The sequence below is a fragment of the Periplaneta americana genome, chromosome 1 (genome assembly GCF_040183065.1).
Source record: "Periplaneta americana isolate PAMFEO1 chromosome 1, P.americana_PAMFEO1_priV1, whole genome shotgun sequence".
Lineage (NCBI taxonomy): Eukaryota > Metazoa > Arthropoda > Insecta > Blattodea > Blattidae > Periplaneta > Periplaneta americana.
The window spans coordinates 105133619-105157871 of record NC_091117.1 but is presented as its reverse complement, the minus strand read 5'-3'; positions in this window follow the sequence as shown (position 1 = coordinate 105157871).

Below are 24253 nucleotides of genomic sequence, written 5' to 3'. Positions count from 1 at the left end.
CATACGGTGGTACAAGGGATCCTTTAGTTGCCACACGAACAAAGACATGCGTACACGTATATAGTGTCTTATGCTGAAAAGCTCTTCTGTTGCAGTGGTGAGCAGCGGGGGTCGATCTGACAGTGCGCATTAACTGTCTGTGTTTTTCAGCGAAGGCTCGCTGCGACAGTTCGGTTTTGTCGTCGACGAAAAACTCTCCCGGAAGTCTTAGCGTCGCTCCGTAAACCATTTCTGCGGGCGAAGCGTCACAATCTTCTTTGATGCTGGAGCGCAATCCAAGTAGGACAGCCGGTAAGATATCGATCCAACATTTAGATCCCGTGTGACACATGATAGCGGCTTTCAGTGATCTATGCCAAGGCTCTATCATGCCGTTTGAGGCGGGATGAAAGGCTGTCGTGCGTATTTTTGTAGAACCAATGAGATTACAAAACGCTCGAAAAATAGCAGATTCAAATTGCGAGCCTCTGTCTGTTGTAATAGTGGCAGGTGCGCCGAATCTTGCAATCCAAGTCCTGAAGAATGCATCTGCAATAGTCTCTGCAGAAACTTCAGATATCGGGACCGCTTCAGACCATCTTGTGAATCTATCAATCACTGTCAGGCAATACTGAAAACCTTTGACAACTGGAAGCGGACCAATGATATCTATATGTACGTGAGCGAACCGCGCGCTTGCCATAGGAATGTGTACGGGTACATTTTTGTGGTGACGACTTATTTTATTTCTCTGGCACTGAAGACACATACGAGCCCACAGAATAATTTCTTTATTCATTCTAGGCCAAACAAACTTGCGCTGTATAAGTTTCTTAGTTGCTTTACCGCTAGGGTGAGACAGGTTGTGAATGTTATCGAAAACTTTCTTGCGAAGACAAGATGGGATGTAAGGTCGAATGACCTGCATCGAAACATCACAATAAATTTCTTCCTTTGATTCAGTCAGCGGAATTTTTGTTGATTTTAAGCTGGTCGAATTAGATTGAAGAAAATGTTGAAGTTCTTCATCAGCAGCCTGTGCAGCCATGAGTTCATCTGCGGATATTAGCGTCGGCATGTCTATGGCACCTATACGTGACAAACAGTCTGCTACAGTGTTGTCTGCACCCTTAATGTGGACGATTTGCGTCGTAAATTGACTAATGAAATCCAAGTGACGGAGCTGCCTAGGCGAAGCTTTGTCTGCACTTTGATTAAAAGCGTGAATCAATGATTTGTGATCAGTTACGATAATCACTCTTCGTCCTTCAACCATACAACGAAAATACTTTAGACTTTTGTAAATTGCTAACAGTTCACGATCATATGTGCTGTATTTAATTTCCGCATTGGTATGCTTCTTAGAGAAAAAACCCAAAGGTTCCCAATGACCGAAATTGTACTGCTCGAGCACAGCACCAGAAGAAAGATCAGAAGCATCCGTGCGAAGAGCTAGAGTAGCATTGTCCCGTGGGTGAACTAAGAGAGTTGCTTTTGCTAATTGCTGTTTGCATAGTTCAAATGCCTCTTCAGCCTCTTTATTCCACGTAATAAGAGGCTTGTCATTCTTTTTTGCACCGTGAAGATGAATATGTAGTGGGGCTTGTATTTGCGCCGCGTTGCGGAGGAAACGCCTGTAAAAATTAATAATACCGAGAAACTTGCGCAAGTCGGCAGTGGTCTTAGGCTTGGGGTATTCTGCAATTGCCTTAATACGATCTTCAAGCGGCCTAACACCATGTTTATTGATTGTGTAGCCTAAGTAGTTAACTTCACTGACGCCGAAAGAACACTTGGATAAGTTAATAGAAAGTCCATGTTCACGCAACCTCTGGAAAACAAGACGAAGATGCTGTTCATGCTGTTCCTCGTCTTTCGATGCTATCAATAAGTCGTCGATGTAACACGTGCAGAAGTCAAGTCCACGAAGTACGCTATCCATTAGACATTGCATAGTCTGCGCAGCATTGCGTAATCCAAAGGTCATGACGTTGAATTCGAAAAGACCGAAAGGCGTTATTACTGCTGTCTTGGCGCGATCGTCTGGAGCTATGGGTACTTGGTGATAGGCTCTGGTAAGGTCAAGAGTACTGAAAATGGTACAACTGTTTAGCCGTTGAGTTACCTCATGTATATGAGGAACTGGATACTTATCAGGGATAGTTGTAGCATTTAAACGACGGTAATCCCCACAGGGTCTCCATCCTCCGTTTTTTTTTTAGAAACGAGATGAAGAGAACTAGCCCAGGGACTGCTCGAGGGAGTACAGATACCTTGAGATAGCATATAATCAAACTCCGCTTTAGCGACCTTAAGCCTCTCAGATGTAAGACGTCGAGCACGTTCTTTGATAGGTGAGCCCTTCGTTTTGATGTGATATTCCACACCATATTTTGCTGGACCAATAAATGGCGGAACCTTAGTTATGTCAATAAATTCTCGCAATAACAGCTCGTTATTTCCGCTAGCTATCGTAGAAAAGGTTGACAAAGTAACTGTGGTTAACTTGCCAATTGCAGCTCTGGCCGTTGAAGTGTCTGTAAGCTTTCGCTGCTTGAGTTTAACTAGAATGCCATAGTGTTTCAAAAAATCAGCTCCAAGTGTAGGCTGAGAAATGTTAGCAATTGTGAACTTCCATGGATATTGGCGTCCTAGATTAAGGTCCAGTGTAATGAGCCTCTCGCCATAGGTATCTATGACTGACCCATTCGCTACATATAGTTTGAAATCAGCTCGTTGCTTACCGATGAAGTTTGCCTTAGAACGGGGAAGAACAGATAAATCAGCTCCCGTGTCAACGAGAAAGTTCAAGTGATTAATCTTGTCTGTAACAATGAGACGATTTTTAAATCTCTCGTCATGGACCGCCTCGACTCCAGACGACGTCACTAGTTTTCCGAATTTTTCTCTAAGCTCCAGCAACAAGGCTGTACACATCGTCTCGCGTTAGCTCCAAACTTAAAATGATAGCAGCAAACTTTATCTTTCTTCTGTTTGTAAAGTTTACTTCGCTGGGTATCGGATGTCGACCAGCCGTTATTTTTAAGATGAGGAGATTGGTACTTTGACAATTTGCATAACTCGTCTACTTTGCTTTTCAATTCTGTAACCTCGTCAACAATAGTCGATAATGTAAAGGGGTTCTTGCAGAGCTAGTAACATTTGAGTTGTTACGTTCATCTCCTGCATCTTGTCAGATAAAAATGCTAGCTTGTCCAAACTATCCTCTTCTCTGCAAAGCAAGGACATTCTAATAGTGGGTGCTAGTTGTGCTTAGAAGAGTGACTTGAGGACTTCTTCACCTAAATGACCGGAAGCTAAACTTCTGAGCTCTTGTAGATAGTGGGACGGTCGTTTCTCTCCTATAGGTATGCCGCTCAATAATGTATTGAGGCTTTTGTTGATTGGTTCAGCAAAAGCGGCAATGATACGTGTTTTAATAGCGTCATACCTGCCCGTGGCTGGTGGGGATTTAATTAAATCAGCTATAATTGGAATAAACGTATGATCAGCGTTACTTACTATATATTGGAATTTTGATTGATCTCGAGTAATCCCTGCGAAACTGAGAGCATTTTCCACCACTGCAAACCATAGATCTGGATCGTCCTTGTAGAATGGAGGAGGCTTCTCAATATGTTGTGCACACACAACGACTCTGTCACCATTACTAGTTGGTAAAGAACTTTGCTCTGTATCTTCGTGCGTGTTCATATCACGTCGGGGTCACCAATATTGTAGCTAAAATACAATATACTGATTAAGTGAAACTCAAGAACAGTTTTTATTTCTCGTCAGAAAGATACAAAACAATTCACAACAAAACCGTTGCCAAGGAGAGCTGAATTTCCATAGCCCACTCCGTTTGTATCATGAACATAGACGTAGGCCAGTTGTGACTGCAGAACTCAGAGCCCTACAGAAGACATGCGCATGGCGTTCTCTCTTGGAAGAATGTGAAACTACAAAGAAATAAGCATCTTCCCCCGATAATCATCTCTCCCTGATTCACTCTAATGTTATATCAAAAATGTTATCAAAATGCATTGCACTTCAAAAAATTAATGCATTTTTTAAATAAATACTTCAAGTGATTACTATAGGAAAAGTACATTTAAAACGCTAAGGAAGACTTCCAATTTAGGATGTTGGAATTGAATGCTTGAATGGAATAAGAACCCAGCTCATTTCCAGTAAATTTTTAAATCTTTGACATTACTAATTCCTCTTTATAAATGTGTAAGTCATGCATTCTTTCTTTCCATCGCATTTCAATACAAATTGCCCATCATATGAATTTAACACTTAAGTACAATGTGGCACTTGAACAACACTATGATATTACTGTAGCATAGGCCATTCGTTATCTCGTGAAACCAAATGGGTGCGTGCGCCATAGCTTACAATAAGAACCTTGTGGTGCGGGTAAGTGAGATAGCTAGCTGCAAGTGTAAGCGTAGCGAGCGAGGGGAGCTTTTGTCCAATTTCTTCTTCATCTGACGAACTGGCAGTTTTCACGAGATAATGAATGACCTAAAATCATACATTTTAAATCACAATAAACACAACTGATACTCTTTAGAAGCAACGAAAAACGTGGCCCAGAATGAGAAGCTATGATAGGTCGATTGAAACCATGGAATCAAGCTGCACTTCCTCCAATAGAGAAAAAGCAGTTAAACTCCAAACGGTGACTCTACTATTGAAGTTAAGGCAGATGAAGTGCAGTTCGCTTCCAACCGAGCAGTTTATCATATTCCCTTCTAAATTCTGCATCGAAACGTATCTTAACCTCATTTTTCGAAATTTTGGAGAAAGTGCAATTTATTCTAGATGGCTCTTTTCTCGTGTGATAACACGTATAGGAAGCGCTAAAAGGTTCATTTAGCTATCAGCAGTAAACATCCTGGGCCGTAGTCGGATGGAAAGTAAGGAGGTGTTCGCCGTGTTTGCATCCAGCACCTGTGTGGTCGTGAAGGAATTTATAGTAGGCCTAGATAAAGCAGACTGTTTTCTCTCGCTGTACCCCGTTTCCCGCTTTCATTCCACCAACACTCTCCGTCTCCCCCAAATTTAATCTAACATATTATGCAATAGTTAAAAATATACTGAGATAATGTGTTGTGGATAACACGAGTTTCCGATGCTGATATAGAATTTGAGGACTTGAGGTTACTGTGAAATGGTTTTCAGAGTTTACTAAATGCAGCTTCTGTAACTTTCGTTTAATGGAAAATGTGTTCAGTCACACCAAATAATCCTTGAGTTATAAACCTTTAATGGCATGATTTCCGTATATTAACAGTAAATATTTAAGAAAAGCCCATTTTTCTCGTGTCAATGTAGCTTTGTGTTTTGGGGTTACTTTGACATGTCATTTGCTTTGCTTGACTCTATCTATGACCTACTTTGACACAAACTTTCCTTTTTAAACTTAAGAGAGGACGGAATCATAGCTTATTTTGAATTTATTTGGACTTATTTGAGCTCTATTAATAATGCAATACAGTCAATGTCAATGAATGAGTGCATAGGAAGAAAAGGTAAATAATGAGACAAGTGCATCAGTAGAATGTATATTAATTATGAATAAAATGTCTAGGAAAATATACATCAAATTAGTTTTCATTGATAATACTACTATTTTGTAAATGAAAAGTCGCCTTTCATTAACTCCCGTTATTTTGAAGAAATATTTGCTATTAATGCTGTTTTTGCTGTTTTCGTAGTTAAAATAGCTCCATTGCATGCTTGAAGACATTTTCTACAGCAGCAGCATTCTACCGCTAAAAATTTGTATTTGAATTAAAATTTCTTCTTTATCAGGATTGACAACTTAAGCCAAGTGCACAATTTTAATTCTCCATTTTCTAGAGTCTAAATTTAATAGGAATTAGCCCTTCTCTCCATTTTAAGCTTCTTGATTCGGACTGATTACTTTCTGAAACTTTTCCAACTGTGAGGCAAATCTCAGGTAATATCATGGTAAATTCATGGACTTATCTCGTCAATATGTCGATATTAGAAATTCCATCAATTCGAGATAAGTGTGCAGTTTATATACCAGCGTTTACTGTTTTAAGAAAAGCTTAGGATTTTCAGAAAGTAATTACGACATAGAAAAGCGGAGGAGAGGAGCGGGTGAGTCTAACCAGTAGTTGCGGGGCTCGAACATGTCGTTTCCTTACAAGTTGTAATCTCCGATACGGTGAAATTAATTTTTGACCGCAGTTTATTAATTTAATCGCTAGCTTCGCCATGATTAATGATGCGTAACCTCGCTGATTTACTGTGTGTGTAATTATGCTGAACAGACGGATGCACCATCAGCGAACGGAAGTTTCTGAACGCTCCCCGAATGTAATGCCATGCGCAATAACTCAGGCCGGGGTCAGATGACAGAGGTGCCACATTCTGACGCCAGAGGGGTCTGAGTGCAAACTAATAATTAGCAGTGACGCTAAGCTGTTAAGATCGTTTCTCTTCATTTGCTTGATATATGAGGTTCCTGCGCCAATTACTGTTGCTTTCCAAGTTGCTAAAATGGCGGAGTTATGTCAGCCGAGATACGTAATTACAAGAATAAGTAACAGGCTGCGGCCATGTTGGAAACGATTATGTGCAGCTATTAGCGTGGCAATGCCCAGCTCTAACTTCACGTCTGCAAGTTGGAAGACGGATTCGAACCCACTGCGATGTCTCTGAGAATTTCAAAATGAGTTTCTTTGCAGTATTACGAGAAATACCACAGTGGGTAAGTGCTAAAGCGCTGGGGGGACCAGGTTTCGAATCTCGCTATACCTTGAATTTATACTTGTGTTTGGCAAGCCCGTGGTCCAGGCAACACAGGAGTTTTCTTCGGATACTCCGGTTTCCCTGTGACATCCCAACAATTCTCCAACATTATTAATCACGATAGTAATGTGGAACCACCCCCTATGGTGCACTTTGGACAGTTTTTGACGAACTAAGTGGTCGTATTTCTAAGATAATTGAATACAGATTAACGGACCGGAAATCCAGTCAAGATATTGGAGAAGGATTACATTTAAATAGTCTGAGATAATTCCTTTACTGAATAACATAAAAGTCGCTCGAAATAACATGTTTTACTCGTACATAGCCTAATGGAAGCTCTACGATTACCACAGAAACTATATTATAAACCGGAAGGCAGAAAAAGGTTTGAAACTCTAAAAAAATCGTTTTAATGATGATTTTAAATTAATTTTATTTTAACAAACTCTTACTGACTTTAAATAGACGGCATTAAACAATAAAACTCTGCAAAATCGGAAGAAACCTCAAGGCATAAATGGTGTTGTTTATTTTGATAATGATGATTAAGATTTACAGAACCGAAGTTATTCGAGGATGCGACGAGTAAGACAGAAATTAGGGAAGGACTACAACAAGGTTTGCCAATTGCATATCATAAACACACGCGGGTAGAGAAAGATTTTGCGCCGACGGTTTAACAATTTTATTTAATCAAGAAGTTTAATTGAAATCACAAACAACCTCACAAGATCTTTAAAATTTTACATTTGTTCTCCTTTCAGCAGATTCTATTCTTTCTTTCTGTCTTGATTTAAGCTCCCAAATCTCAGAGCCATAAGTAGGGATCGGGATCTATAACATTCCACAAAGTTTCAGGGTAGTGTCATGCCTCACTTTTTCAGAGGATTCGCTTTTATTTGTACACACTGCCATCTTTCGAATACCGATTTGTTTGTCTTCATTTTTTGTATACATTGTATTACAGCCCGCATAAGAAAATTCACTAACTTTTTGCCAGATTTATTTTGTATTGTTATTTTAGTTCTTAGTGGTCCATCTCCTCTAAAAACCCATTATTTTGTTTTTTCTGTTGAAACTTTCAAATTATATCTATGAGCTATATTATGAAGTTATAAATCATTGTTGTAGCCTAATTTATTACCCTCTGTATTTCCTATCACTAGCATATCAGCAACTAAAAGACAGTGCATACGCCATTGTTTCAAGAGATATTTTTTAATTTCTTCTTGCCACTCTTTGATAGCAATAATGATAATACTATAGCCTACTTATTTTATATATTATAGTGTAAATATGTTCGATCAATATAAACCTACATCCTTCATAATAGTGGCAATAGTAAAAATAGTTTGTTCTAGTGTATATCTACATAATGTAAAGAGGCTGTCAGACATTGACTATTTTGAAAAATCGATTGTCTAAAAACTGTTTTTCGTCTCTAGAATATGATATTTCTTCAAGTATTACTTTTGTAAAATATATTTAATTTTAATATCAATTTTCCTTCATTAAGTTTGTCATTCCTTGGGTCTAAATTATCTTCTTTAACATTAAATTGTAGTTGTTTAACTCTTAGATTTACATGTATGTAAACACATCTGCATTTTGTTCTTCTTCTTTTTCTTCTTCTTCTTCTTCTCATTATTATTATTATTATTATTATTATTATTATTATTATTATTATTATTATTCCATTGTTTTTTGTATTGCTGTTGCTTTTAATTTGCTATGTATTTTTATACCGATTGAGTGGATTTCTCTATACTCGGTGAGTTTTTGTTCAAGGGAAAGGATGCCAAACTCTTTACGAATATCTTCATTTCAATTTTTATCTAATTTAGAACGCGCCTTGATGGTTCTATGAAATTTCATCTCTGCTTATTGCATTTTATTCCAGTCTCCTTTTCTTAATATTCAAGATATACATCTATATAGCAATACTGGAACTACTATAAATTTGTAGAATATTAAGTTTGTATGCCTATTTGTTCTAGTCTTCTTTTTTTTTGAGTTGTAGCTATAATTCCTCTATATTTTTAAAAGTACTTAATTTATTAACTAAGTCTTCATCAGAGTTATAATGTAATATTGCAACGTAAAAAATTAAAATAAGAAACTTGTTATAAAATTGCTCTATCATCAAATTCAATGTTTTATCGTATTGGATATTTTCCTATACAAGTCATTTCAGTTTTATTCATATAAATTTTCAATCCATAATTTTATTGTCCCTTAAGTTGAAGCTGGAACATACTTTTCTGAAAAAAAATATATTTCCTTTCTAGTATAGTGAGCAGGGTTAGGATTTTTCGGTGCGCACTTTCTTTTTTGTAGGATAAATTAGAGCTCCCTGAAAGAAACCAATGTGTGAAATGTTGCCTCCAGGTGAGAACGAAGGTAATTTGCCACCTTTTTCCCCTTTTTGGGATCTTTAGACCTTATTTGCTTCACTTTGCCCATAATCCCCTTTTCTACCATCTACAATTTTAATGATACTTTTGAATATTTTTGAACGCACATTTTATCGTTTAATTTACTTTTCAATTTCAGTATGTTGCAATTTTAATACGTATCATGGCAGTGAATGCGAAATGAAAGCAAAGCACACCTGCAACAATGGAAAATTCCACTTGGCTGACCGTTGTTAACACTGTACACTTACCTGTGATCTTTTCTGATCCCACACCACGTACACTATATACTCCGAAACGTTCCAGTAACCTAGATATGCTACCCTTGGTAATTTAGTTTCCTTTACAATTAAAATTAATATTTCATAATTATATATTGATAATTTTTTCATGTTTATTACTTGGATTCGCGGATGGCCTCAGTTATAGAACACATCTTTACTTACTAGTTAGAATTATTTTGCAGTGATAGTGTTTTGTTGTAAACAAAGTGAACATGTACTTTTAAAAGTGAGCAAATGAAACAAATACAGCATGAACTGCCATGAAAGCTATGGGTAAAATGTTGTAGGTTCAACAGTAATTATTTGTATTTATAAAGTTATCTCCTTGTTCTTTCTACTACAGCAGATGATGAGACTAAATTAATTAATTGTCTAAACATAATAATTAACACTTGATGCAACAACAATTTCCTTTTTGTGTTATATTTAAAGGAAAGTGAAAGTGTTCCCTGATAATTAAAAAAATAAAACAGATCGGAATAAATATTCTGCTATTAAACTAATTAATTAATCGATTAATTAATTAATTAATTAATTCATTCATTCATTCATTTTTTGAACATAGTGAATAATTGTAGTGCAAAAAATATTTCAATTTGCTTACACTGTATATAAAAATGCATTAAGCTATATTGACATTTGGCACTAATAGTAACAGCAATATCAGTCTATATATCTTTCTTTCTTTAGTTTGTGTTACTTGTTTTGTTTTTTCACTGTTATGTATTTTGTATATAAATTGCATCGATGTAAACCACGTACAATAATTGGGAGATTGCTTCTGTTGGTGGTAAAGTTTAAATAAAATAAATAAATAAATAAATAAATAAATAAATAAAATATCCTAATTAACAACAAATATTTCTGGGAGAAAAAGGGCCCCCAGATAAGTAGCATGAAATTCTAGAGCAGCTAAGTTGCGAGGGCTAAGTTCCCTCCACTATATATACCAGTGAAGCGACAAGGTATTTATAACGAATGCTCTTTTTAATTTTGCTGGAATTAATAGTCTCCTGTTAGTGACTGTAAATTTGTTGCCTAACAAGTTCAATACAAGATTTCGTAGCGTCGAAGGTGTTCAAATCCCTACTTTTCATCCCGGCTCAGGAATTCAAGCAGAATTTCATCGAAAGTGATGGAACTGCTATACGATACACTGTTTCCTCTAGTGAATGGTACTCGTATGCAACCTACTGAATACTGAATATAGCCCATATAGCCTATAGATTAGTACGTAGTTTCGAATATAATTTAAATTAGAGAAAATAGGATAAAGAGCATTTTTCGAAATATTTTAATGAAGCAGCACATTTTTTACCACTCTTCTGTCATATTTTTAGCATTTTCCCCTACGAAAATTACCCCTGAAAGTCCCAGGGTATTAACCGTACTATTATAATCCAATTTGATACGAGGATGTATCTTCTTATTCAAATTATCAATATGTTGTCCAAATAAATTCTGAAAAGAAACGGGGATGAACAGCAGCCCCATCTTACACATTAGTTCTTGGATAATTTTAATTTTATTGTAAACATGAATCCTGCCCAAACAAAATTTGCACTGTTAAAACTTTAAATATGCCTCAAAAGGCTACATTTTGGTTTCCCACTTGGAAAACATAAAAATGACGAGCTGTTAATTGTCTGATTGAGTAAAGGATTGTTGCTGTTAGTTCACGTCGAGGAGTTGTGTTGGTGAATGAGAAGGCCGAGTTAGACGCGGGTATGCGCCCGGCAGTCGGCCGCCCGTCCACCGCCGAGCAGGAGCTCTGCAGCCTTGCACGTTCCAAACAATCACGTCGGTCGTATATCTTTAATTACTAAGTGCAGGAAGTGTATTTTGCATAATACGGACACAGCTTGCTCTCTTCTTAACAGGGATTCCTGGAGTTCGATTTTATAATCCGTTCAACTCCTGGCTGAGACTCATTTTACCTCAATCTGGACATATAAAAAGCTGTTAAGTGTCAATATCTTTGAAAATTGAAAGTTAAGAAAAAAAGAGTCTAAGACAAACTTAGAGTCCGTATAGGCTAGTTTTTGTCATATGTTTTTCCAATTCAATGCGGGCTAAAGCAAGGAGATGCACTATCACCTTTAGTTTTTAACTTTGCTCTAGAATATGCCATTAGGAAAGCATCATTTTTTCCCGGAATGTAGGAAATTTCCCTCCATCTGATGTCACCGCCTCAAGCTGCGGTGTAAGACATTTGGCGTCCCTCAGAAAAGGAAAAAAATGAATATTAAAGTGACAAGTTCCGTAATTTTACTCCTCGGTTCCTCAGAAGCTTTTTCTTCTTTTTAGTTTACTAATTTATTGTTAATTGATAAAGAATTTAACGAATGAGGACGTGTCATATTAGATTCAAGTAGATGGAACTAGTATTCCGAAACATTAATTCGGAAACATTAACATAATCTTATTCACAAAATAAAAAGTTACATGAAGTCAAAGAAAAACGTATTAGTATTATGTTAGTTATGTGCCTCAAATAATAATTTTCTTGCGTAATATCTCATAAGTAGACTGCGGAACTTCATGCAATTGCATGTTGTTTTTGATTTGGCATATTGGAAAAGTAAAAGTGAATTTTTGTCGATCACGGTCTTTACTTTCGAATAAAGCCAACTTTATGTTATAGAAATGCATATTTTGAGGCTTTTCCCTTTTAAATGCTTATATGTTTTTATTTTGAATATTTAAATGCATATATGAACATCTTTTCTTATTTTTCCCGATTTATTATCTAATTTAAAATTTGTCTCTTATGAAAGTAAGGATGATTTTCAAGAAATATAAAAATTATATGAGGAATAAAACCCATAATTAATTGAGGACGTGACATTGCTTCGACGACAATGGATACTTCTCCCCAGTGTATAAGTTGAGTCGTTTTCCACTTTAACATGGGGCTAGCTGTGTGTACTGTACATACTAGCCAGGTAAAAGTCACGTTTCAGAAGCCAGGACGAAAGTACGCGTTGTCTAGATGCCACTCAAACGTTTACTCTGATTTCGTATAACCAAAAATGAATAGACACATGCGACATTAAAGTCACGTATTGTTGAGGTCATGAAACTGCTGCGACGACAATGCTGCTAGTGCGCTCTGATTTCATAGAAACAAAACTAAATGCACTTAAACACCTTCGAAAATGAAATCACTTGTCACATCATGTGATGTCGAGAGATCGGTCTCGACTAAATGTAAACTAATTTTGATAGATAAGAGAAGAAGTTTCACAGTAGAGAGCCTGGAGGAATCGTTGGTTGTTTACTGCCATAATAATTACGTGAAAGGCAAAGGAAGTTCTAAAAAAAGTTGGAAAGTTGAAAATATACCAATTAAAATATGTCTGTAAAATAAATAATTAATACATTTGTAGAAAAAAAAGTTGTGATAAAAATGATGGTTACTTTAAACTATTTTCATTTACATCATATTATTAAACCAAATCAACCTATAAAGTGTATTTTTACTGCATACATTTCAATTTTTAGCTCATGTCGAAACAGATTTTACTGCATAGTTGCATGCATATTTTCAGGTTTTTAGTGCATAAAGTTCCGTGATCGACTGATAAGCTATCTTGTATCTTTGTTATGAAATCTGTGACTGGAATTTTATTTAGACGAAAATTTTCCTGCAACTCCTGAATTAAGCTTTTAGGCATTAAACCTCGCTTTTCTCAGTCTAAATATAGAACTTAACTGAACCGAAATAAATATGAACTGAACATTTTTAGGTTGAGGGTCACGTGATCATGAACGAGCCCATTACTTCTTATGAGATTCTCTAGACTAGCCCTTAAAGACAGATGTATTAGAAAATCATTGTAATTCAGACTACTCGTCTCCCAGACTGCGCAATCTTTTTAAAAGTTTCTTTTATATATAGGCGTACGTAAGCGTCACAAAAATGGTTACATACTCCTTCTGCACCATTTTCCTAACAAAAATATATATACTGCACATATATATAATAGGTATTTTTCCAGAAAGACTCAAATATTCAATAGTAAAACCAATATACAAAAAGGGAGATAAATGTACTATTGCTAATTACAGACCCATATCATTATTAACAACATTTTCAAAAGTGTTTGAGAAAGTTATGTATAATAGATTATATCATTACCTGGAGTCCAACAATATATTAGTTTTAGAACAGTTTGGATTTGGAAAACAAAAATCGACAGAGAATGCTGCTTTTAGTTTGGTGGATGAAATACTAAATTCATTAAATTCGAAACTACATGTAGGTGGGATTTTTTGTGACTTGGCTAAAGCATTTGATTGTGTAGACCATAGTATATTAGTAAAAAAATTGAAGTTTTATGGTATTAAAGATGAGATGTTGGGTTGGTTTACATCGTACTTATCAAATAGAAAACAAAAAGTAGAAGTAAATGTACCAAATAGTCATAAAGTTACTTATTCAGAATTTAGAAATATTAAACATGGTGTTCCGCAGGGGTCAATTTTAGGTCCATTGTTGTTTCTAGTTTATATTAATGATTTAGCCTTGACCATAAACAACTCATCCCATGTAATTTTATTTGCAGATGATACAAGTGTAATTATTTCAAGCAAACAATACGATCATTTTATAAACACTTCTAATACAGTGCTGAATCTAATGAATGAATGGTTCCATGTAAATAAACTAGCACTTAATGTTGATAAAACCAGTGCAGTCAAATTTAGTACACACAATAGTGCTCAGGTTTCCTACAGTATTCGATTAAATGGAAATCATCTCAAAGAATCTATAAGCACAAAGTTTCTTGGTTTAGAATTGGATAATCACTTGAACTGGAAAACGCATATAGAATGTATTACTCGTAAATTGAGCTCTGCCTGTTATGCATTGAGATCCTTATCTACTATTGGTGATATAAACTTACTTAAAATGTCATACTTTGCATATTTTCACTCTGTAATGAAATATGACTTAATATTCTGGGGTAACTCGTCTGAAGCTAAACACGTTTTTGTTTTACAAAAGAAAGCTATAAGAATAATGGCCGGTGTGCATAAAAGGACCTCATGTAAAAATATTTTCCGAAACTTAGAAATCTTGACTTTACCTTGTGAATACATTCTTTCCCTAATGATGCTGTATATTAAGAACCAAGATAAATTCAGTACTAATCAAGACATTCATCATTTTAATACAAGACATAAATAAGATCTTCATCTACCCTCTGTTAGTCTAAGCTGTTTTAAAAAAGGAGTTCGCTATTCATGTATAACAGTCTTCAATGCACTGCCTAATTATCTTAAAGATTTGAAGAACAACGAGAAAAGGTTCAGAAAAGAATTAGCCAAATTTCTACATACTCATACCTTCTACACAATTGATGAATTGTTTATGCTTGTGAATTGAATTATTCTACTTAAATGACATGTACAATTTTATATAGCTCAACTAAAATATGTTTTTATATTGACTTAATCTGTTTACTATGTATTGTATTTTTTGTTTAGCATAACTGATGAATTGTATGTGCTGTAAATTGAATAGTATACTGTATAGGTCAACTGATGAATTGTTTAAGCTTATAAATTGAATAAATCTAATTCATATGAATTGTATAGCTTAACGAAAATAAGTTTGTAAATTGAACTAATTTGATTGTATATGTTTGTATAGTTTGGCTGATGAATTGTATATGTTCTTAAAATGATTACTAGTCTGTGTAGCTCTACTGATGAATTGTATATAGACCTACTGTAAATTGAATGGTAATATGTATAGCTCAACTGATGAAATGTTTATGATTATAAATTGAATTAATCTTACTTACTTACTTACAAATGGCTTTTAAGGAACCCGAAGGTTCATTGCCGCCCTCACATAAGCCCGCCAGCGGTCCCTATCCTGTGCAAGATTAATCCAGTCTCTATCATCATACCCCACCTCCCTCAAATCCATTTTAATATTATCCTCCCATCTACGTCTCGGCCTCCCTAAAGGTCTTTTTCCCTCCGGTCTCCCAACTAACACTCTATATGCATTTCTGGATTCGCCCATACGTGCTACATGCCCTGCCCATCTCAAACGTCTGGATTTAATGTTCCTAATTATGTCAGGTGAAGAATACAATGCGTGCAGTTCTGTGTTGTGTAACTTTCTCCATTCTCCTGTAACTTCATCCCGCTTAGCCCCAAATATTTTCCTTAGCACCTTATTCTCAAACACCCTGAACCTATGTTCCTCTCTCAGAGTGAGAGTCAAAGTTTCACAACCATACAGAAGAACCGGTAATATAACTGTTTTATAAATTCTAACTTTCAGATTTTTGGACAGCAGACTGGATGATAAGAGCTTCTCAACCGAATAATAACACGCATTTCCCATATTTATTCTGCGTTTAATTTCCTCCCGAGTGTCATTTATATTTGTTACTGTTGCTCCAAGATATTTGAATTTTTCCACCTCTTCGAAGGATAAATCTCCAATTTTTATATTTCCATTTCGTACAATATTCTGGTCACGAGACATAATCATATACTTTGTCTTTTCGGGATTTACTTCCAAACCGATCGCTCTACTTGCTTCAAGTAAAATTTCCGTGTTTTCCCTAATCGTTTGTGTATTTTCTCCTAACATATTCACGTCATCCGCATAGACAAGAAGCTGATGTAACCCGTTCAATTCCAAACCCTGCCTGTTATCCTGAACTTTCCTAATGGCATATTCTAGAGCGAAGTTAAAAAGTAAAGGTGATAGTGCATCTCCCTGCTTTAGCCCGCAGTGAATTGGAAAAGCATCAGATAGAAACTGACCTATACGGACTCTGCTGTATGTTTCACTGAGACACATTTTAATTAATCGAACTAGTTTCTTGGGAATACCAAATTCAATAAGAATATCATATAATACTTCCCTCTTAACCGAGTCATAAGCCTTTTTGAAATCTATGAATAACTGATGTACTGTACCCTTATACTACCATTTTTTCTCCATTATCTGTCGAATACAAAAAATCTGATCAATAGTCGATCTATTACGCCGAAAACCGCACTGATGATCCCCAATAATTTCATCTACGTACGGAGTTAATCTTCTCAAAAGAATATTGGACAAAATTTTGTACGACGTCAACAAAAGTGATATTCCTCGAAAGTTACCACAGTTGGTTTTGTCCCCCTTTTTAAAAATAGGTACAATTATGGACTCCTTCCATTGTTCTGGTACAATTTCCTTTTCCCAAATAGCAAGTACAAGTTTATAAATTTCGCTATATAATGCACTCCCACCCTCTTGTATTAATTCTGCTGGAATTTGATCGATACCTGGAGACTTGTACTTTTTCAGATTTTCTATCGCAATTTCGACTTCTGAAAGCGTGGGTTCGGATATAAATGGCTCAGCAGTTTGTATTTCAATTTCGTCCCGATCATTTCTATTTGGCCTATGTACATTTAGTAGTTGCGCAAAATAGTTTTTCCATGTGTTTAGAATTGATGGAGAGTCTGCAAGCAAGTCACCATTCTCATCCTTGATCACGTTTACCCTTGGCTGATATCCGTTCTTAAATTCCTTTATACCCTTATATAAATCTCGAATGTTTTTATTCTTACTATTTGTTTCTACCTCATTCAGTTTTTCCTTCAAGTAACCTCTCTTTTTATTCCTAAGTGTACGACTTGCTTCCCGTCTTTCATTGAAATAATTATCTCTCTTCTCCTCAACTGGATCCTGTAAGAATTTCAATTTTGCCTGTTTCCTTCTTTCTACTACCATGCAACAATCTTCATCAAACCACGGTTTCTTTTTCTTAGTTTCATAATAACCTATGCTCTGCTCAGCTGCAATTTTGATACTATCTCTGATATTTTCCCACACTCTATTAACATCTAATTCTTTTTCAACTTCGTCGGAACTTTCTAAAGTGGCAAACCTATTCGAAATTTCGACCTGATAATTTTGCTTAGCGTCCTCGTCCTTTAATTTCAAAATATTGAATTTAGTAATATTAACTTGTTGCTCTACTCGCTTGGCTACTGATAATCTTTCTCTTAATTCTCCAATCACCAAATAATGGTCAGAATTACAGTCTGCACCCCTGAAAGTTCGAATAACTACTAACTACTTTATCTATCAAGATGTGATCTATTTGGTTGTGTGTCAATCCATCTGGAGAAGTCCAAGTACATTTATGTATATCCTTATGGGGGAATGTTGTACTTTTGACAATTAAATTTTTCGATGTGGCAAAGTTGACTAATCTAACTCCATTGTCACTACTAATTGCGTGTAGGCTCTCTTTTCCAATAGTTGGTCTAAAAATATCCTCCCGTCCTACTTTAGCATTGAAATCCCCCAATAAAATTTTCATGTGATATCTAGGGAACTGATCAAAAGTATGTTCCAATTCCTCATAGAAGCTATTCTTTATATGGTCGTCTTTCTCTTCTGTAGGGGCGTGAGCATTTATAACTATGATGTCGCACCATCTACCCTTAAGTACTAAATATGATAACCTGTCACTGATAAATTCGACCTTTTTTACTGCTGATTTTATTCTTTTATGAACAAAGAATCCTGTTCCTAATTGGTGATTATTGTTTCCTTCCCCATAATACAACAAGTAATCTCCTATTTGTGATATGCCATTCCCATCTAACCTAACCTCTTGTACTCCTACGAAGTCTATTCTATATCTAGCTAGTTCTTTTGCTACTAATGTTACCCCTCCTGTTCTATAAAGACTAGTTACGTTCCAAGTGCCAAATCTCAAATCCTTATTCCTTTGCTGTGGTCGTGCCAGAGAATCAGTCATATTCCGAGGCTTATTATAGGGATACGTAACAAGCTGTTTTTTTACGGTGATGGGTTGTTAGCCCTTCGCCCAACCCCCAAGCTGGAGGACCACCCCTTATCGGCTGTCCACGACTGCTTGATATTAATTGCACAAATTTGTATAGCTTAATGAAAGTATGCCTCTTTGTATTGTATATACTTGTATAGTTTTGGCCGATGAACTGTATATGCTTTAAATTGAATAGTAATCTATATAGCTCTACTGATAAATTGTTTATGTTTGTAATTTGAAGTAGTTTGCATGATATGTATTATCAATTTCTGTATATTACAACTGGTTGAATTGTTTATGCCGTAAATTTAATTAAATTGTTTTGTATTATAATATAGCTCAACTTATGAATGATCGTTTGAGTTTGTAAATTTAATAATCTGATTGGCTATGTATTGTATACTTTTAGTAGAGCCATCGATGTAGCTCAGTCGGCAGACTCGCTGGGCTGCTGATCCGGAGCTGCGTTCGGGCTTGGGTTGGATCCCCCTTTGGACTTTGGTTTCTTCGGAGGTTTTCCCCAGCCGTGGGACTGAAGCCGGATGGTCTATGGCGAGTCCTTGGCATCAACCCCTTTGATTTGATTACCCCCTTTGATTTGATTACCTGGTTGGGTTTTTCCGAGGTTTCCCCCACCGAAAAGGCAAATGCCGGGTAATATTTTGGCGAATCCTCGGACCTCATCTCATCTCACTACATCTCGCCAAAATGTAAAAAAAAATGTAAAAAAAATTGTAAAAATTGTAGAAAATTACTAAATTGTAAAACTATAAAAATTTGTAAAAATTGTAATTGTAATATTGTAAAATGTTGACATGTTCCACATCTTAAAGCTTCATTGCTCATGTAAGATCTATGGAATAAAATAAATGAATGAATGAATGAATGAATGAATGAATGAATGAATGAATGAATGAATGAATGAATGAATGAATGAATGAATGAATGAATGAATGAATGAATGTATGATTTAATTAGATTTGATAATCACACATTGTGAACAATATTATAAAGATGAAATAAACAATTTTAAATGTTAAAAGTACAAAAAAATAACCATTGTCGCGAAAGTGTCCTATGACACTTAGGCTGTAGCACAGTCTTTCATACATTTTCATATTTTTAATTAAACATATGATTTGGTAATTGGTACACACAAAGGGGAACCATTTGAAGAAGAAATAGATTAAAAAATTCAACCATTGCTGCAGAAAAATTCCTTATGTAGACTACTGTATTTTCTTATGCACACTTTTTGAGGCTACAGTGAAGACAGATTGGTATTGCGCGGAGCAGAGTCTTCGTACGTTAGTGGCAGGGCATATGTGGCACATTTTTCGGAAAGAATGGGCATAGTCTTTTAGAAACAAACACAGCAGCATTGAATTAAACACTTTCAAATGCACAGACGACTAAGAGTTCGGCAACGGTTTAAATTTAAATGGTCTATACTACAAAACAAATAACTATGGAATACTGTGCAATCTACCCTTACTTTTTTAGTAGGTTATTTTATGACGCTTTATCAACAGCTTAGGTTATTTAGCGCCTGAATGAGATGAAGGTGATAATGCCGGTGAAATGAGTCCGGGGTCCAACACCGAAAGTTACCCAGCATTTGCTCATCTTGGGTTGAGGGAAAACCCCGGAAAAAACCTCAACCAGGTAACTTGTCCCGACCGGGAATCGAACCCGGGCCACCTGATTTCGTGGCCAGACGCGCTGACCGTTACTCCACAGGTGTGGACTACCCTTACTTGAAGGTACTACGAATCACACAGTTCAAACAATTATTAGTAGTAAATGCCTACGAGCTTGGAAAAAATCTCGCTTGTCTCACAGACGAGTGGTCTGTGTTTAAGGGATAGAACTTAGTTGAAGGTAATCTGAACGTAACTGATACCTGAATCTATACTGTTTCAGTTTTCACCAAAGTTTTAAGTTTTCCACCAGAATTCTTACAACTTACTTACTTACAAATGGCTTTTAAGAAACCCGCAGGTTTACTGCCGCCCTCACATAAGCCCGCTATCGGTTCCTATCATGTGCAAGATTAATCCAGTCTCTATCATCATATCCCACCTCTATCAAATCCATTTTAATATTATCCTCCCATCTACGTCTCGCCTCCCCAAAGGTCCTTTTCCCTCTGGTCTCCCAACTAACACTCTATATGCATTTCTGGATTCGTCCATACGTGCTACTTGCCCTGCCCACCTCAAACGTTTGGATTTAATGTTCCTAATTATGTCAGGTGAAAAACCCACCAGAATTCAAGGAGAGAAAAATTACGGTGGCAGTCTTTTTTTTTCACTTCAGTTCAGTTCTCGATTTCGGTGTGATTGTTCCCGTGTAGTGGCTGAGTGGTCAGACCTTCAGCCTGTCACGCAGGCAGCCCGGTTTGGAGTCCGGTCAGGCCTATCATATATTGACACTTGTGGAGGATAAGTCGCAATTGAGTTTTTGTCGGAGTCCTCCCATTTTTCCCCATATTAGACATTTACATAATTCCATCAACATTTCTCCATTTCGTCACCATCCCATAGCAATCCCCGATCGCCGGATGGTGACGCACAGAGGGGCTGGCCTAGAGACGAGGAGGGGTTGACTGCTCGAAACCTGGGTACGCAGCGAACTTTAGTGTTGTCAGCCGGTGTGGGTTTGGAAATGTGTCTAGCTTGAGGGTTAGCGTAACAGGTCCCAGTACTGGGCAATAGTGACCCCCTTCCGTAAATTCCATTCAATTTATTAGTTTTAATAGTAGTTTTGTATTATTCAACAATATAAAACTAAAATTTTCATGTGTTGAAAAAGAGAGAATAATCGATTTTGTACGCCAAAACGAATTTTTATATTACCTTCAAAACAAAAAATATTTAAATACGGAGAAGAAACAACGTTATTGGATGGAGTTCGGAGAGGAATTATAACGATCAACTAAAAAAAAATTCACATTTTCAAAATTAACTAAGTTTTAATAATTCTGTTGTTTCTCTTCGACAATAAGAGTTGATTTTTGAACAAATGCAGTACGGTAGCATGACCAAGTCCTAGTGTAACTGTAGGCCTGCTGATTAAAGCCAACATGATCCCATTAGTGAAGAATATTTTATTATTATCTTTTCACGTGCTGTTGCTGATATAATATCAAACAAACCCTATCTCAAGCGTATTATAATTAAAACAATAATAACTACATAAGCTCTCTCTGAACCACGATTAGCAAATATGAGATGTACATCTTTTTGCAGAATGATGTTCATGATCTGTATTATCTGTTAATTTTTTCACAAAAAAAGGACGCCAAAGTATTCAATTCTAGCTTAATTTCTTCACTTTCATGGATCCTTGTCAACCACTGTTCAATCATCAGCGCAATTTCCAGTTCAGTTTTAAGTTTTCTAGGAAAGTATAACTGAAAACTGAACTTGGAATACCTGAACTTAACGCATCAGCTCAGTTTTAAGTTCTACTTCAGTCTGATACTGAAAGAAAGAGAAGCTTCACACCGTATACTGTACAGTGGATGATGGACATCAAGGCAAATGGGAGAACAAGTTTCACAATCATACAGAACAACCGGTAATGTAACTGTTTTATAAATTCTAATTTTCAGCTTTTTTGAGAGCAGACTGGATGATAAAAGCTTCTCAACCGAATAATAGCGAGCATTTGCCATATTTATTCTACTACCACTACTACTACTATTAATGCTACTGCTGCTACCACTACTACCACTGCTACCACTGCCACCACTGCTGCCACTACTACCACTACTACCACTACTACTACCACAACCACTACCACTACCACTACCACTACTATTACTACTAAACATGTCATAGTTAACTATGGGAGAACATTTTGAATTCTTCTCGATATCAAATATCTGTCTAATATTTGACGAACATTTGAATTGGAAATTTTTCTTTTTTTTTTCGGAGGAAGCCCCGCAGGCAAGCACAGCAGCCTTAGGCTTATTGTGCAACCTCCATATATTATAATGATTGTTGAAGTCCATTAAGGATTGCTCTTCAAACGCATGATTCACTGCATGGTGTCATCGAACTGGAGACCTGATCCTCCGCTTTCCTGTGATGTTGTTCTGCAGCTTCTTCAGATCGATGGCATCTGTTCGCAATTCATGTGCTTGAATCTGCTGAATCCTTAACCAGAAGAACATGTCGCCGTCGATTCCACGACTTACCAAGGCGCATCTGTCCGAGGGAGCTACACTACCCTAGTCGCCAACAGTCCGCTGAAAAGCCCCTGCGGCTTCGCTGGATATGTGCAGCTCCCGCAGACAAATCCCGCCTATAGGCAGATCCAGGAATCACATCCGCCATGTCCTCCTGGTAACCTGTAATCTATTAAGATGATTAATGAAATGATACTAATGAAGGCGAAATAAGTCCGAGGTCCAACGCCAAAAGTTACCCAGCAATTCTGCTTCGAGTGGTTGACGAAAAACCTCAGAAAAACCCCAACCAGGTAACTTGTCCAAACCAGGATTTGAACCTGGGCTTGTTCGTTTCACGGCCAAGAACGCTAGCCGTTACTCCAAAGCGGTGGACTAATTGTAAATTACATTGTTGACGCCTAATTCAGAAAATGAATGTTGTCTGTCATCAAATTAGAAATTTGAGATCTTGTCTATCATAGAACAATTCAGTCCTATTATGCCGACGTAGAATCGAGATTATCATATGGCATATGCTTCTGGGGGACAAGTCAGAAGATGAGTGATGTTTTCATTTCTCAGAAGCATGTTGTGAGATGCATAGCAGATGTTGAATCTTACATCATCCAGGGAATGTTTTAATAGTTTTAATATTTTGACAGTTTATGCTTTATATATTTTTAAGCTTATGGACTTAATACATTCTAATAAGAACCATATTTATCGAAATAGTGATTCTCATTAATACAACACTCATTTTAAGGATAATTTTAATATTCCAGTACATCGATTGACAAGTTTCAACAAGCATAGTCTATGGTTTAAAAATATGTAATGGTTTGCCCCACTCGTGGCTACTTCCGTCATTGACTTCTAGCAGAATGTGGTGCCCACAAATGGCGAGGTAACACGTTAAAGTTCAGAGTGTCCAACATGCCCGACTGTCCAACAGACCCTAGTTTACCCTATCACAAGAATTTTAGAAAACCTCTGTCCCTACATTTTAGATGAAATACGTGAGGTTTTACATTGGTGCTAATTTGCTGTAATTTTATTCATTTTAATTATTATTTTCTGTTTGAATTATTATTTTCCTTCCTTCCTTTGACAAGTCCTATGGTTTTTATCTCTTTTATGGGCAAACAAGGAAAATAAATAAATAAATAAATAAATAAATAAATAAATAAATAAATAAATAAATAAATAAATAAATAATCCCTTTCCACTTAATTGATGTATAATATTTCTTGGACTCTATAGTCCTTCCGTCTATAGCTTCTATACGCTGACGTTCTGTGGAGAGGGACTGACAATAGAGTATCGTGTTGTAACAGTATATATATATATATATATATATATATATATATATATATATATACAGATCTTTTATTTTATCTCTGCCTCTGTGCAACGTCACAGTTTGCTGTGAGGGGAAAGAAGATACAAACAAGGTTGTATGCTCTTTAATATGCTGACCCCCATGACTAAGATAAGCCACTTGAAATTTAACGGTGACTGACCGACAGAGATATAATGAAACATGTGTACAGAGGATATCACCTATAAATAGAACGCAGGTATTCCATTTGTTTATAATAGTAATACTTTTATTTTCCCTGGCAGAGTTAAGGCCATCAAATCTTCTCTCCCACTCAACCAGGATCGAAGCATTTACAGGAAAATACTGTACATACCGGTATACAAGTATCAACTTAAGAAAAAAATATTGAATACGTGAATACAATCCAAAACTAAAGGAAGAGTACATTA